Source organism: Camponotus vicinus, unplaced genomic scaffold (genome assembly GCF_025532165.1).
Source record: "Camponotus vicinus isolate PSW18456_S1 unplaced genomic scaffold, iyCamVici1.0 SCAF_8, whole genome shotgun sequence".
Lineage (NCBI taxonomy): Eukaryota > Metazoa > Arthropoda > Insecta > Hymenoptera > Formicidae > Camponotus > Camponotus vicinus.
The window spans coordinates 16147321-16164592 of NW_028141980.1; the positions used below are offsets into that span (position 1 = coordinate 16147321).

Here is a 17272-nt window from a genome sequence, read left to right on the forward strand (position 1 = left end):
AGAATTTTTAGACGCATGTTCTCGCTTAATATCGCAATCTCCTTACGTTTTATTTCTTCCCCCTTCCCCCAGTCACGTTTTACTGGAATTCATTTTAACAATGTGTGCTAGATTCTGATTAAGATCGCGCGCGCTGGCACGCGGTAATATTGCGGAATACCGTTAAATCTACTTTCGTCGCCGTAATTAAATCCCTTTCTTCACGTGGCCCTTGTTTCGTAAGCCACTTGCGTCATAAAATCAAACTTGTCCTCTCCCTTCGTTCTTTTTACAGCCACCTTTTCGGAAGAAAAAAAGCGTGATTTCATCTCGCTACACGTAATCCTTAATCTCCTTTAATCTTCACAAATTCAATCTATGTGTGTGATCTCTCTTCTGCACGAGGGAAATATTATCGCATGATCGCTTGATCGATAAGTAGTTGTCTCGTATGTCCATTTCGTTTCCATAATTCAAACGGGGGAGGATTACATTCCGCGATGTAAATCATGTAAGGACAGGAAGAGAGAGGGATATCGCGGATCTCTTGCTTTGATGGAATTACGGTGAATGGCGTGGCAATTACGCCATGTCTCGCTGCAGCAGGAAGGCCGAGAAGAAGCGTTTCATCCGCGCGGAAAACGAGCGTTTGCTCTCGCGAGGAGCAATTATTAGGAACGCGCTCCCGCGACTCTTCCACGATTTCCCTCCTCCTCCTCTGCCCTCTTCCCGCGGGCGGTCGACGAACCCGGGTTCATCGGTCATCCCCCGGGCGCTCTCCGGTTCGCGCACTTGTCCGCGAGTGGCGATTCCCTTATTCGGATTATGCCGGACCCATTGGATCTGCAGAAGAAGCAGTGAGGTGTCTCTGCACCGTTGCACGGATTCCAGATATGTATCTGCATTAAGATATATCTATACGGGCTACTTGACTTCCCCGAGGAGTCTTCGAGGACTCCGGGGTTTTACTATAAAAAATTTTAATTATTGCTTTTGAATCAATTTAAATCGAAAATTTCAGTTATGACGTACACATGAATATTTAAACTGTCTTGATATTGTCTTGATGACTAATTAAAAATTTTTATCTTGTCTTGAATTTCAAGCTGAGGCACGACAATATCGAAGCTAGTTTTATCGTTAGTATTCTTGTGCAACCCTAATTTAAACGGTACTCTCGGTAGAAAATGTATCTAATAAATATCATTTATAGCAGACACGTTTATAGGGGGGGATGTAAAATAATCCGTGAATTATCCAACAAAACTTTGATTGATGGATCAGCTGGACAATGTTTTATGCCACGATCTCGCGTCTCGATAGTCACGATAGGAAACTTGCTCTCGCTCGAGGAGAAGTCGCAACGGCAGCTTGTGAGATACACAAAGAAAGAGGGAGAAAGAGGGAAAGAGAGAGAGAGAGAGAGACGGAAGACACATGCGACGTGGACCTGCCGTTGCATTTGCACGTGCAACGGCTGCCGCGCTGCGCGGAATTTATTGCAAACTGCGCATGTGCATGCACTGTGTCTTTTCAAACGCGAATCTCGCCGATGCGTCATAATTTTCGGTGGAATTGTTTGACGCCGCTCGTAAAAGCACAGTGCGTCAGAATTTTTCGTAAATAAAAGGTTTAAAAAAAAAAAACCGATTCTTAATTATAAAATTATACAATTTTTATTACCTTTATTTTATTTATTTACGTATTATGAAAAATTATTACGCAATTTATATTCAATGCTAATAAAAAATATTCCATCAAATTTTCTATAATCAAATCCAGTGTGTAATAGTGTGTAATATTATAGTTTGTAATATTTTAAATTTATACTTATTCGTTTTTTATCTCGCGTAACAATTTTTATTGTGATCGCGTTTTTCAAAATTATTCTTATCTCTCATTTTTTTTGTAGAGTACATTTCTTCCTCATAATTAATATTTTTAAATAAGAAGATTTAGACTAATATTTTTAAATAAAAACCTCTTTTCTCTTCAAGTTGTACAAATTGATCTTTTTTTTCTAGGTTGTATTGTTGATGAATTAATTTATATAAATTTTAATTTATTTGAAGGCTCATCTAGAAACATTTTGACAACGTATCGATGAAAAATGCAGTGTATCGCTATGCGAGTTTATCGGAAAGTCTGTATAAAGAGAGAGTCGAGGATTGGAGGGTTAGGGTCGCCGGGGCAAATGTAATTAACGTGCCTGAGGGGTGGCCGAGCTGCGAAGCTCTCTCGAGCTACTTCAACCCTTTCAACCGGATGACCGTAACGTGCGCAACGATTTCGCGGATGGAGCGGATGGACCGGATAGAGGGGGAGGGGGCAGCTGACCATTATGCCTGGGGTTGGTCGGCGCTGTTTCTGGACGCCCTCGGGAAGGGATTGGATTAAAAAGAACGTAGAAAGATAAAACCGGACGGCAGATGGGATGTTTACGGCCGTGCAGGACAAGCGAGATTCATTCATTGTTATTGCGACGCGGAGCGACTATATCCGATCTTCTTCTTCGAGCTCGATGCAAACTTGCCGACTGATCTGGCACGTATAAATTTTTATATGATTAAAATAAAGTTACATATAATTAATACAGCCCTATTAATAAAATAATAATCGTTATTATCGCTTTTTTTATCGCTATTTTTTTCAAGATATTTTTTATTATTTTTGATCACAATAAATTAAAAATAATTAATTATTAAAAAGTAATAAATAAAAAAATAGAATTGCGATTATATTATTATTGATTTTTTAATAATTTATTATTTTCGATAATAATAATTATTAAAAAATATTAGGTGAAAAAATATTATAAAGAAATAAAATTGTCAAAATTACTCTGTCAACTTGCAAATAATTATTATTGATAGGGCTGCATTAGTCACATAACTTTATTTATTTATCTAATAAATTACTTTTCATAATAAATGGCGAAATTTGGAGATTATTTCATCATTTGTCATCTATCTTTCTTAAATGAAATTAAACATACAAAATGATACAAAAGATCGTCATCTGTCTTTTAAATTTATGTCCATCACAGTCGTCGCGCAATTTCATTTACACACATGAGCAATTAACAGCGGCTACTAGAGCACGTCTAACACCAGGGTACATGGAGGAACACAATCTCTCGCGTGGTATAATTTAATCTTTCAAGTCGCCGCGCGTTGCGACACGCCAAAGAATGATTATCGTCTCGAAGTTAATGGCGAGCTACTTTCCCAAGGACTTTTAATCATTACTCGCGAATTCAGGGACCTCTTGAAATTTACCGACGTGTTGCGCAAAGCTCGCATCCAGGAACGGATTCAGAGAAATCGACCTTCGTCCTGAGATTCTTTGTGTAATTTCTGTTATTTTCTGTAATAAAATATAAGATAAGATATATAAATATAAAATTCCAAAATATGATCTGAGAATTTTAATTTAATTATTAGATTTGAAAAAATGGAAGGAGCTTAAAAATACAATAAATAATTAAAAATATAATAAGTTGACATTTATATTTTCACGAAATCGAGAAATAAATTTCACAGATTGACAAGTGAAATAAAAAATACGAAATAAATAAAAAAATAAGGTTTTCAAATATATTATTAGAAGATTGCAAGAAAATAAAAAGTCTAATTAAACGTGGCTAAGATATTTTATATATATTTCTTATATTTTTTTTCAAAATAAGAACCATTTAAGTAAACTCCAATAGAGTATCTACATCACTTCACACACGAAAGTTTTAATTTGACTGATCTTTCAACTGAATTTTCAACTCAACATTTTTCTACTATTCAAATATTCTTTTTACTTATAGAACCATTTACCTCTTAAATTGTCAAATATTTTTATTATATGTATATTTCGTGGATTTTCATTTAAGATTGGTAGTGAATGGCCGTCTATCTAGCTTGAATATTTCAAAATTAAAGGTTGAGGATCCCGCCCCTGATTGGCGCGGTGAGAACTTTATGTTCGACATCGTCTAGATGGTCGCCGTGGTATCCTGTGCCGAGAATGGTGCGGACGGGTCGCCATATACGGTTGGCATTTATGCGAGTTGGCGTTGGGCTTTTTTAGACGCCGCGCCGCCGCTCTCAGGCTGTATCAACGAATTGCGTAACATTTTTGCAGCGATGTTTGCGCGAACGTGTCCGCGTCGTAGCTGTCCTATTATTACTGTTCCTGCACGACGGATCTCGCTTTAAGAGCGAAAAGCTACCACGTCCAGTTCCGAGGAGATTACTTTTTTTAGAGTTCTGTTCCCTGTGAGAACGCAACTGACAATGAATTTAAACGAAAGGTCGCGCATTCGAGAGAGACGTAAAGCCTGGCTCTTTTATTTTTGTTTTGAATGGAAGGACGCTGAGGACCAAAAGGAAAATAAATAACAAAGGGCGTGACAGTTGAACACAAGCGTCCAAGTAACCGTGAAATTAAAAAGCGCGACGCATATCTGTAATAATTCACAATTTTATTCTTACATATGATATTAATCTGAAAATTTCTATCTTTGTATTTCCAAAGAGATTATTATATCTCGATTTTTATCATTCAATTTTCCTCATTTAATTTTTAATCATTAAATCCTGCAATCATTTAATTTTTTAATCATTAAATCATAATTTTTCATAATTCATCATAATTTTTAAATCATTAAATCCTGCAATGAGTTTGAGCTATAATCACCATCGGTCCCATAATAAACAACAACAGCAGTTAAGAACCGGCGTTAAATACATGCTGCAATCAGCGATAAGCGTAAATTGCTACAAGCTCGAGTCTTGTCTAGCCTTAAATGGATTCTTGCGTTGTATTTACATACGACGCGATATATTTACGCGTGTTTCGGAAATATAGACGGTAGACGCTGTTCCTCCGATACGCTTCGGCTTCGGTGCGAGCCGTAAAACGCATCGGCCAGCGAAACCTTTGACGCGACCTCTCCGCGAGAACAAACCGCGAACATACAGCCCACGGTCGAAAGGGAAGAGCGTAAGGTATAAAATATACACACACATATACACAATGTGTGTACGCGATACACGTGACGGAATTGCTCTACGGCTGGCTCGCGACAACAAACACACGCACACATACACGCACAACACACATACACGTTCGTCCTTTCTCAAAATAAACGTCACGGCACCGTTTAACGAAGTGGCGTGTAAATTATCTATCGCTGTCTGTCTACACACGTTGCGTTTACCAATCCAGCCAGCACGTTTTATTTTAAAACCCGCCGATATAATAAGATCGAAGAAATTACAAATAGCTATAATTCGTAATAGTAGACGAGAGAGAAATCGGTGAAGATTGTAAATAAAAGGGGAACTAGATTGTCTCATGAATTTATTAGACCCTCAGAGGATAAATTCGCGTCCCATGAAACATAAAAATTATAATATATACTTTTTGCTTCTAATTTATATTATATATATTATCTATATATTATATTATAATTTATATTATATGTCTCTGAATCTTTTATTTTCCTTAAACTTTACTAAAGTTGCTTCATACATATTTTCGACTAATATTGTATTTTCTTTCTTGAAAAAATATATTGAAGATATATTGAAAATAGACTAATATACACACGTCTTCAACATATCTTCAATGTATCTTCAAATTATGTATTTTCAACATATATCTTCAAGAGAGAAAATATAACATTGGCCGAAAATGTAAGGGTAGTTTAATGTATTATAATATTTCTGCATCGTGAATCATGTAATGCTCTCTTGCAAAGTAATTAACATAATTACGCTGCATAATTATGAATGTATATAGCCTTATTTTAATACGATCGCGTCAAAATTAAATATGTCATCGACCCGAAAATCGGCGTAAGGCAACGGTTGACACATTGCCCATCCGTATAAATTATTAACGTCAAAATACATCAAGTACGACGATGGTTTTGATGGATCGTATGACTCCATGTACTTGTTATTAGCACGAGCGTATCTATTGAAACATTGACTTAACCATGTCGATATCTGTAAGCAACTTAATTGGGTATTCCGCGGAGAGGCCCGCTTGCACCCGGTCGAGTGGAATCGGGTGATATTCTGGATCCCCTCGGAGCACCAGGAGTCCGGGGACTTAGAGTGATTCTCAGAGAGCCGACAGTTATTATTTTTTCTGTGCGCGAGTGTGTGAGTCCGCGTTGTAGTTTCCGCGAAGCGATGTGTTTTCGAACGTAATTTTCATATGTTTCAACATGGCGTCTCACGTATATCCGGGAAAATAACTTTCTCCAGAGAAAGATAGGGATGTATGTAGGAGGAGGTCGGACGTGTCTTTACGCCCATTTGATCAACGAGCGACAGAATCCATCCGTGGCAATGGCATTGACGCCTATCCTGTGGAGAGAGCATTCACACATTTTTCAGCCTAACGAATAATTGCTAGGAAACAATATTCGCAGACTAGAAAAATATGTGAGGCGCAAGTGGCTGGATCGGGAATCGAACCCGAGTCTTTCGCTTTCCGGGCAACTGCTCTAGACCACTGAGCTATCCAGACCTCACATCTAATGCTGCTTTTGAACACAGAGATATGCGACTCCAGAGCGATGTTGGTATCTCACTCGATGGATGCAATGCTGATTGCCACGGAGGATTCCTGAAAGGTCGCTCGCTGACCAAATAAGTGCCGGTGGAGGTATTCGCGTACATGCTGGCTTCCGACTGGCCTTCCGTATGAAACGGCACCGACGAGCACAACGCCGTAGAGTGACCACATCCCCCAAGATCCCTCTAGTATATACTAAAATCCCCACTGTACCAAATAGCAGTGGCGGATGGACCCTAAAATAGGGCCGGGGCAAGCCTCCAGAGAAAGATAGGGATGTATGTGGGAGGAGATCGAACGTGTCTTTGCGTCCATTTGATCAACGAGCGACAGAACGTATGAACGTATGAACGAGCGTATGAACGTATATAGCCTTATTTTAATACGATAATTATAGCTGATTAATGTTAAATCCCTTCAAACTGGTATAAGCAAGTCAAAATATTTTATATAAAAGATAAATTATATATTTTATATCGTTATACTTGTCCGCGAGAACGAGTTGAAAATTATTATGTGTGTCATGTAGCAGTCAACAGAGCGGCAAACTTGCGACAAACGTGTCGCCGGGATAAACTACCATTTACACCGACATTCAATCTTCGGACTCAGATTGCACAATCTCGATTCGCAAGCGTGGGCAGTCTTATCGCGGAATTCGTGAGTAATCCGATTAAAATCAAGACCAGCGAAAACGGGTGGCGTCGGCGGTTGATTCGCTCTCTCTTTCTCTCTTGTCGTAATTTAATCCTCGTTAGAAGGATCACCGCATCGCAATCTTCTTTGCAAACCGTGCGCATTTTTCACGGCTGTCGAAGCTCATCGCGTTTCAATTTTATATCCTGCGGTAGCGAAATATAATATTATACATGCGAATATTTTGCCGCAGTGGATTCTCGAAAAAGCCGAAGGTTATCCCCAAGGAATCCTGAAGCGACTTTATATCAGTATATAAAGATCCTTTTATCAAACGTGTACAAAATATTACATTTTAAATTTGTAGAATTTCAATTTTTGACATTTTATACTTTATTTTATAAAATGTAAAAAAAATTTCCTCCGGTAAATCTGATGCTCCGACTCGACGATAATTAAATTGCACATCGTATCTTCCATCCATCTTCATCATCTGACTGCCTTTTCCGTCAAATACCGTTATCGTGCATTACGTCGTCCGTTATTCTAGATTTGCACGCAATATACGACTGTAGGTTCCGCCTGCACGGTCCTTGAACAAGGGCTACTGAACTTCTCGGTCGAGGATGCTCGCCGTGACGTGACGCGTATCCGGTTTATAAAGCATCGGCGACCGGTCGCTGAGAAATTTCACGGGAAAAACCGCTCGGTTGGTTCCCGACATTCTTCGAAAGGCTGTTTGAGATGATGAAAACACACGCGGAAAAAGGTACATTTTATCAATGATTAAGTAGCTCCCCCGAGAAACGTGCGTCCGTCGACTACTAATGCGTCTAATCTTGCAATTGGAGATCTTAGATACATTGTACCCTCGACGCTTCTCTTATATATAAAAAAAAATTAACTTACAAATTGAAAGATCTTTAGAAAATATATAATAGCGTCCTTTAATAATATTTTCAATATTGTTTATAAATATGTAGATTATATATTATATATAAAAAATGTATAATCTCGCGTACATTTTTAATTTGAGATGTAATTGTCTATCAAGACAAGTATAGATATATTTTTTTGTAGATTTTTTGATGTATATTAGTTTTGTATCCTTTTTAATATATTTTATTTTATTTTTTAGAATTAGTTTCTGGCTTTAATATTGAATATCTTAAGAAAGAATTGATCTTGATTTTTTAACAGAGTATGGAATAATTAATTTTGTTTAGATTTATTAAAATTATTTTTTCGGAAATTTTTAATCCATCCATTTAAAAAAAAAATTTTTAAATTAACATTTTAAGTAGAATAATTATCTTAATACGAGGATTATCGCTTCAAATGCAATATGATAAACTAATATATTTATGTTGGAAGATTATTTTACCATTAATTTTAATATATGTATTTTAATTGTAGGATTTAAATTTAAATTTCATGTATATTAAATGAAGGTAATTTAATTAGAATATATTTGACCAATAATGCGTCAAAGAAAGAAAAGGAAATTCTATCTCGAAATAATCGACTTTAATGGAAAATGGAATTGTATTCCCAGGGGTATTCTCGCCAGAATCGCAATCCCGTAGTACTTTTAGTACTACATCGTGAATTAGTTTCCATCCGACCGTTAATCGAACGTGAACTGATCCAATTTAGCCTGAGTCGACTTGGCGAACTGTCGCGTCTCTGGCCAAACTCGAGAGCTCGTCTAGTCTCTCGAGTTCTGCAGCAATAGGCAAAGATGAATATATGTATATGTATAGAGGTAGAGACAGAGAGAGAGAGAAAGAGAGAGAGAGAGAGAGAGAGAAAAAGCTAGACTATGGGAGCTCACGATCCTCTGTACGTGCCTTGTAACCGAGATACTCGGCGCGTTTAGCCTCTCCTGCACTGACGAGCCAGCCTCTCGAGTCGATGATGATGCATGGAGCCGAAATAACGAAAGAAGTGGATGGTTAGAAAGCGCGTTAGCTACGAATGATTTATTTTCATTTGCTGCCGTTGAGAGTGATGCAAACTCGTAGCAGCACGTACAGTTAAATGCACGATGAAGAAATTGAGAAAAGATCGCGTTGCGGTTAAACAAATTATAATATCTATTTTCATTTAATTATTGTTCAATTTTTATAATTCGTCAAATATATATCATTAAATGTAATATCAGATGTAATGTTAATATAACATTTTTCAAAAGATCTCAATATATAATTAATTATATCTCTTCTGTATTGTATAATTTTTTTAGTATATAAAACTCTTTATTTAATAATTTTATATATTTAAAATGGTAAATAATCTTTTTATTTAAAATAGGGTAAAATAAAAGTAAAATTGTAAATAAAAATAAAAATAAAATTTTAAATATATTTAATGTAATATATTTATAATGTAAAATATAAAGTAATATTTATAATATAAAATGTACCGTAAAATATATATACATTATTTCTAACTTGTCATATTGCATCAAATAATATATAAGAAATCGGAGATATTTAGTGAAAATTGAACAAATATTATGCTAACGCGACGAAGAAAATATTTCACGTGTCGAGGTCGAGATATCGCGAGATAATCATTTATTTATACACGATTTGAATTTTGTAGTTTTCGGTTGATCGAACGAACGGACAGCGATTACTACTGCATTATGGGAACAGAATGAAGAGGTGGGTACACATGCACTTCGATCCCGGAAAGGGAAGCCATCGTGGTGCTTCCTCCCAGACAGACATACGAGCCCCTTGATCATTGACGTAACAAGGCAACAGTTTCGATTACGACATATAATGCGGATAATTGGACAACGTTAAAAAATGATCGGTAAACGAACCGTTACGGAGGATATTAAATTAAAATAATTACAGTAATAGACAAGATATAACACGTGGCTCTCTGCATAATTTAGTCATCTGATAGCCATCTTAAAAATCGGAAATTTTGTAATTGTTGAAATATACATATATTTATCTCCCGATCGAAGGGGAGAGTCGGAATAAGACGCAACTTTCTCCGGATGGATACCTCCGTATCGCGAACGTTAATGATCCGCGGAATCACCGGTAGGTCCGGTACAACATAATGGATGGCCAGAGATTGCGGAACGAAGCTCGCGACGCGGCGTGACCACGCCATTAGCATGATATCTGCGAAATTAATCTAGTACGCGGTCTAGAATAATTTCCATGTTTATTGACATTTGCATGCAAGAACCTCGGCCTCGATGCGCCGTAAACGTGCGAGAGTGCGCTTATTACAACATGTATTACGAGTCACGTCGCGTCGACGAGTTAGGGAACGTTATAGAAGCGCTACCGTTCGTAAGATCGCCGGTAAACATGACGTGTGTATGTTGCATAATAATCTGTCTGATACGCTCGGGATTCGTCCGCGAGATTAAGCGATGCCGTAATAAAGTAAATGCGCGTTTACGTCGGCGATCCTTAATAGATGTATTATGCACGTGCGCGAGTCTTCTTATCGTTTTATGATTTTTTGATCGTGTTATTATTAGAGACGACTTTCTATTTTCTCTCGACAAAACTCTCGTCTGGATGTCGTCCAGGTGATATTTCGGTGAAGGCACGAAACCGAGTGGCCTACTCCGCAAAGACCATTTCCTATTATCCTATTCATAGTTCGGCCACAATCTAACATTAGCGTTGTATCGTTCGAAATATCTTAATTGATGACATGAACTTTTATACGTTCATTGAACTTTGCTTGATATTTTCTAGAATGAAGGTAAATATTTCAGTAATCAATATTCTTGTATCCCTATTATTCTATTACAATGCAAGACTTTAGAGGGAAATATTTTTAATTAAAGATTATTTAATTAAAAAAATACAAAATAAATTATCTACAAAATACATTAAATACAAAATACATTATCTACCCTTTTCAGGAAATATATTTTTTTCGTGCGGTTCTACATCAGCCTTAATTCTATTATCACTTTCACACACATACACACATTTTTCGCACATGTTAGAACGGATAAGACCCATTTGAGTCGAAGAAGGAAGAGTATTTCCCGGACGAACACGATAGTCCGATTAGGATGGTCTTTCTTAATCCTCTTAAGACTCCCTAATCTCACTCTCACGACAATCCTGATTTATAAATCTACAGTTGTGCGTGTTTGCCGTGAAACGGGGGTCGGCGAGATCAGATGGGTGCCTTTTATTATATGCTATTACGGAAGTTTCTCATCTCATTGCACACACATTGATACATTATAAAGTCAATCTTTTCATTTATACAATATATGTCAGTAATAATTATTTATATATTATTATTGCAATTATTTATGCATTAAATAATTAATGTAAGAATCAACAAATATAAATAAATATTTTTCGGGTTGTAAAAATATATATTTTTAGATTATAAATTCTAATAAATTAAGTATTTGAATAAAAATAATCTATAGAATAATTTATTAGTCTAATAATTAATGTTCAAAAATTATTTACTGCTTTTATTATTAGTATCATTTCGAAATAATTAATTTTAGAGATATTCTTTTCATATATAATAACGCAATAATTAAATAATTTAAAGAATTTTAATTTAATCCGATTAAAGACTTAATAAAAGTCGATATTATGAGCGAGTGCGATAAACGAGGTGTAAAATATTAAATTTTTTATGGCGCAGGGATAGGATATAAGAGAACTAACAATTATAAATAATTTTCGAGATTGTATAAATATTTTTAAATTATATAGATTCTAATAGATTAAGTATTTGAATAAAAATAATCTATAATTTATTAATCTAATAATGAATAATGATTAAAAATTTATTATTCTATTAATAATTATGAACCTTTGAATAATTTATTATTCTAATAATTAATGTGTTCAAAAATTATTTGTTGTTTTCATTATTAATACAATTTCGAGATAATTAATTTCAGAAATATTTCCTCTCTCTCTCTATATATATATATACATTTAATAATAAAATAATTTAAAGAATTTTAATTTGATCCCATTGAAGAAACTTAAAATAAAAGTCGACATTGTGAGCGGGTGTAATTAAATTTTCTGTGGCGTATAAGGGTAGGAACCTGCTTCAGCGACTTACTGATGGATGAAACGCGACACGCGATACACGTTGCATCAGTTTTACCGGATCAAGTTTTGCATGCTCGTTCTATTATTTTTCTGCTTCCTGCGCAATCTGATTTGCATTCTGCTGTGCGTCGCTCATGGGATGCCGGTAGAGAATTTATTTTCTCTACGCTGCGTACGCGCGCGCGTGCGTGTGTGTGTGTGCGTAACAACATCACATGTGTGCGGTTTGTGTAAAAAAGAGGATTTACTCTATGTTCGCTATTTTTCGCGGTTTTGCACCCAACTTGACTTCATCTTCGTCGGCTACTTCGGAACGTGTTCGTTTTCTTTTTTTTTAATCTCGCGGTTTTGAAACAACAGCTTCTAGATGGATAAAAAAATTCGGTAATGGTAAAAGGATATCAGCAACTTCAAGACTTCACTTATTCGTTTTTGAACGGTCGATGCTTATAATCATAAGACGCGTCGTAATCTGAGAAGTCGATTCTTGGAACGCGGTCGTATCTGAAACAAGCAATACTCTGTCTACCGTTTAGGATCGCGCAGATGATACGAGAGACACATTAATAATAATAATTTACATACAGAGTCTCGATGATAACTGCCATTATATTACTACTCTCCCCTTGATATAGTTAATTGAAATGTTATAAAATTTAAATAGCACTTATATTAGAAACAGTCGTCGCTCAATCGCCGTTAATTAAAATATGCGATTGACTTTAGACATTATTGAAATTATTTATAATTATGCAAATATAATTAATATGTGATAATAATCGCGTATATAATTATTACATTATTATTAAAAATATATGATAATAATAATAATATAATATAATAATGATAATGAGACACGCAATATCAATCTCAACGATAGGTATAGATTTATGGTTACTATTTAGATTCAATTATGTGAAAATGTCAAATGGGCACATAATTGTATTCATATCGAACAATTTGCGCGAACGGCGAATTAAATTCTTCCAGCATATATCGTGTACAATCGTAGAGTCCTCGCAGAGAGGAGACAAAAACGGCGGGCATAATTTGATGTACATTCACCGGCAATTTGGCGCCCTTTCATGCGAGCGCGCGTTTGCCCCCGAAAACCGCAACTGCGCGCTTTCGGCTTCCAGTCAGCAGACGACTGCCATCGACGTTACAAAGACGAACTATATCCAACATCTGTCCGTGTTTTGCTACCTGAATAGCCATTCAGCATAATGCTCAGCAAGCGCGATACACATGCGTATATATGTGTATATATATCGAGAACGACCCGGTATAATGTGTATCTATCACGAGGGGGTGCATGTCCGGATAACGCAGCTCCTCCTCTTCCTTTTTACGGGATGCGGTAACATCCGCCGAGGGGGTGGCCCGCCCTCCACGCTCCATTATGCGCGTGATTTTCGCAGATTTTCGCCAGTGTTACTCTGTCATTAAATTATTATTTTATGGAATTATATGTGTATTAAATATATTATTTAATCATATCGTAGAGTTACATTTTTTAAGAAGATATAAAATTGAGAGAGAATTAATATTGAAAAATTACGTTATAAATTCTGAAAAAATTTGTTATAAATTAATGGAACGATATTTGGATAAATTTACATGTAACCAAATTTTTTATAAATTAAGATTAAAGTATATTTAATCAGGAAGGCTAGAAATAATAAATCTAACTCATTTTAAAATAAAATTGATAGATAATTAATAAATATTGAAAAACTTTGTTATAAATTCTGAAAAAAATTTTGTTATAAATTATTGAAACGATATTTGGATAAATTTATATATAACTGAGCTCCCTCTGTCTCTCTTTCTCTGTAAATTAAGATTAAAGTTGATATATTTAATCAGATAGATATATTTAATCAGATAGTAGATCCTCACTTTTATGTAGAGATAAAAATAAAAAGATACTATCACGATAAATTTGACGTTATCTTTTTATATTTGACCATGTGTAATAAGACAGTTGTAATTTTAAGCATATGCGAATAAAGCTGCGTTTCACCCCTCGCTGACAGGCAGGGGTGTGTGTGCTCATAAATGCGTCTGTTTTCGGTGCATCCCACCTATATGCTATGCCTACCCCGAGGGTCGGAACAAAACGCATTTTATACGTCGAGAAGGATGCGAACGAGAGCAACCCTAACCCTGAAATTACATACGCGATACATATATGTGTATATATATAATGCAGCCGGTGGCATCCCACGTGATTGCATTGATATCAAAATACAGAGTAACCGTTCGTACGAACGGATACAGGCGATTTCAATAGAGTTGCACTTGAAATGAATCTCCGACATGTGGCATGCCGCATGGTGCATGGGGTTCTAACAAAACAACTTGTTCGCTCTTAAAAAATTTCGCAAAGTTTGCAGAAAGCTATAGAATAGAAGTTGACCTCTTGCATTGAAAAAAAATGGCTGAGCCAAAAAAGGAGCTATATCACAAATATTTTTCATATCCTATTTAAATAAGAAAAATTTTTAAAGGAGGCAAATTTTTTTTTAAATTTTATTTTTGTATTTATTGTATTGTTTAGCTCTCTCTTGTATTTTTTATTTTTTTTAAATGTAATATAATCAAAGAAATTTCTTATGAAATTTATCTTGTATGATCTTATCTAATATATTTTTATGGCTATTGAGAAATATTGAAAATGATATGAAAGTTATCCATATGACAAATATAATCGTTAACGAAACAGCTTTTAAAAATAAAAATAGGCAAAAACAATCTGTTTTTTCAGATTAAAATAGTCCTCGCTTAAATTCGTATTTACCGAACCGATAAACTTAATTGAGCGTTTTGAAATCGATGACATTGGAATCCGTTAAATCCGGATTCATTAATTGAAGGGGACCAGGTGCGACGAACTGTGTGAACGAACACACATGACAATCGTCGATAATCACGGCGCTTTTGTCGACACCGACACGACATTGTGCTCCGAAAAGCAAAGAGTTATGCTCCGATGAACTTTGCGACATGAGTAACCCTCCCTCCTCTTCCCTGTTCGAAGGAACCCCGAGGGCGCGATCGACCAGTTCGCGATATGAAATTTCGAGCACGTAGGAATGTCTTGGCGTTGAAACGATATTCGCGGAATATGGTATTCCATAGTCGTCGATCGAGATTTATGAGCCGGCTGTGCTATGCGACCGAAATTGCGTATCCGGTGCCAAAAATGATTCCGATTCGCCGCAGTTGCGCCTCATCGCGCACTTGCCATGTTGTGAAGACCACGTGTGGCGCGATGTAAATTCTTTTGATGTAAACTTAATTTTTTCTTCTCGGAGAAGCCAGCGAATTTTGAGCTATTTTCCTTCATTCCTTGCACTGACAATAGGAATTAGGCAACTATGACCACCTTTAGGAATTATGTAATTTAATCCCCTCGATATTCCTTTCATAAATATACAATTATTTTAAAGTTTTAATTTAATTATTTTTATTTTAATTTTTATAATAATTTTATTTTTCCGGAGTAATAGTAACATGAATTTATCATTCAATTTTAAATAGAAATTTTATTAATGGATACAACAATTTATTGTTAACAATTGTATTTGGTTTATTCTTCTGCAAATAATTGAATACTTTAAATCCTCTTTTTTTATTGCTGATTCAATTTATGGAGAGCAAATTGTGAATAATAAATTAAACATATGTCGATCGTATACGTTAGACATTTATTTTGGGACTCGCAGCTTTCAATATATATATATATATATATGTATTACGATTTTAATTATCATTTATTTAATTTTCTACATTTATACATGTCTTAAACGAATTTATTAACAACCTGTTCGCGAACATATTCACCTGTGCAAAATTTGTCGGACACGTGTGCTTACGCGCATAATAATTCATCGAAAGTGGAACTTCGCGAATGTGGGTCGGCACGTGCGGTAATTATGTTCGCCTAATCATTATATGCACCCTAATCTCGATCGACGGGGGTGATGGGAGCCGACTTGCTCGAGGGGCCGGAAGACTGAGAACCGTCTCGGCGAATACATTCGGAACGCCTGGCATTGTCGCGGTTAAAAACACTTCATTTACGGTGAATTAAAGTCTCGATCCCACGGGACGACGCGGAGGGGACGTGATCGACGGCGGCGTATTCGATCGCCTCCCCTCGCGCGTCGTTCGCGAACAATGCGCTGCTCCCCGGTGACACCTTGTGCTCCTTCGGACCCCGTTTGAACTCGCCGCGGCTCTCTCACGTTGAGAGCCGGCTTCCCGATTCACTTTCGCTCGTTTCAATTCGCTCCGTCGATTCCGCTTGCCCTCTTAAAATAATCTCTTATTTCCTATTCTACTCACGCGAATTTTCACTTCCTACCCTATTTCCTATTCGCCACTAATGTAATAGTTTGATAGTGTAAAGTATTCTTGAAATATTGTATAAATTATAAATCATATTATATTATATATGTTATATATATATATTTAATATTTAATTTATTATTTATTATTATTTATTTATCTAATTTAATGATAAATTGTAATTAAATTTAATTTATATAATATTTAAAATGTATATAATATATAATATAATTTATAATATATATATATTAATATATAATATTCTGAGAGCAAAATTGTATATAAAAAATTAGAAAAAAATATATAGAATATACATTATCCTTAGCGATGATTAGCAATATTTACAGCAATAATTGCTTCTTGGAATTTTTCCGGCGGCCCGCTGTTTCTGCCAAAGCCGGCTTCTTTCGGTTCGATCGCACGAGCGGTCAGGCGAGCTTCTGCCATACGTGTATAAACGAACATTGCCGTGAACCGAGGGTGGCCGAAGGGTAGTTGGATGGGCCGAAAGGGGGACTGGCGGGGACCAGGAGGGGCAGGTTTGATCACGCGACGACTACGACGACGACGACGATGTGGCTAAGGTTATTGACATCTTGCCGGGCAGTCTGCATGCGCACGGCATTACACGTCTC

General features: G+C 36.0%; 1 protein-coding gene across 2 annotated transcripts in view; it reads right to left on the reverse strand.

Moving 5' to 3' along the window:
* Gukh (NHS actin remodeling regulator GUK-holder) overlaps positions 1-17272 on the reverse strand; it is a 259977-nt gene that overhangs the window by 52711 nt on the left and 189994 nt on the right. The window lies entirely within an intron of this gene.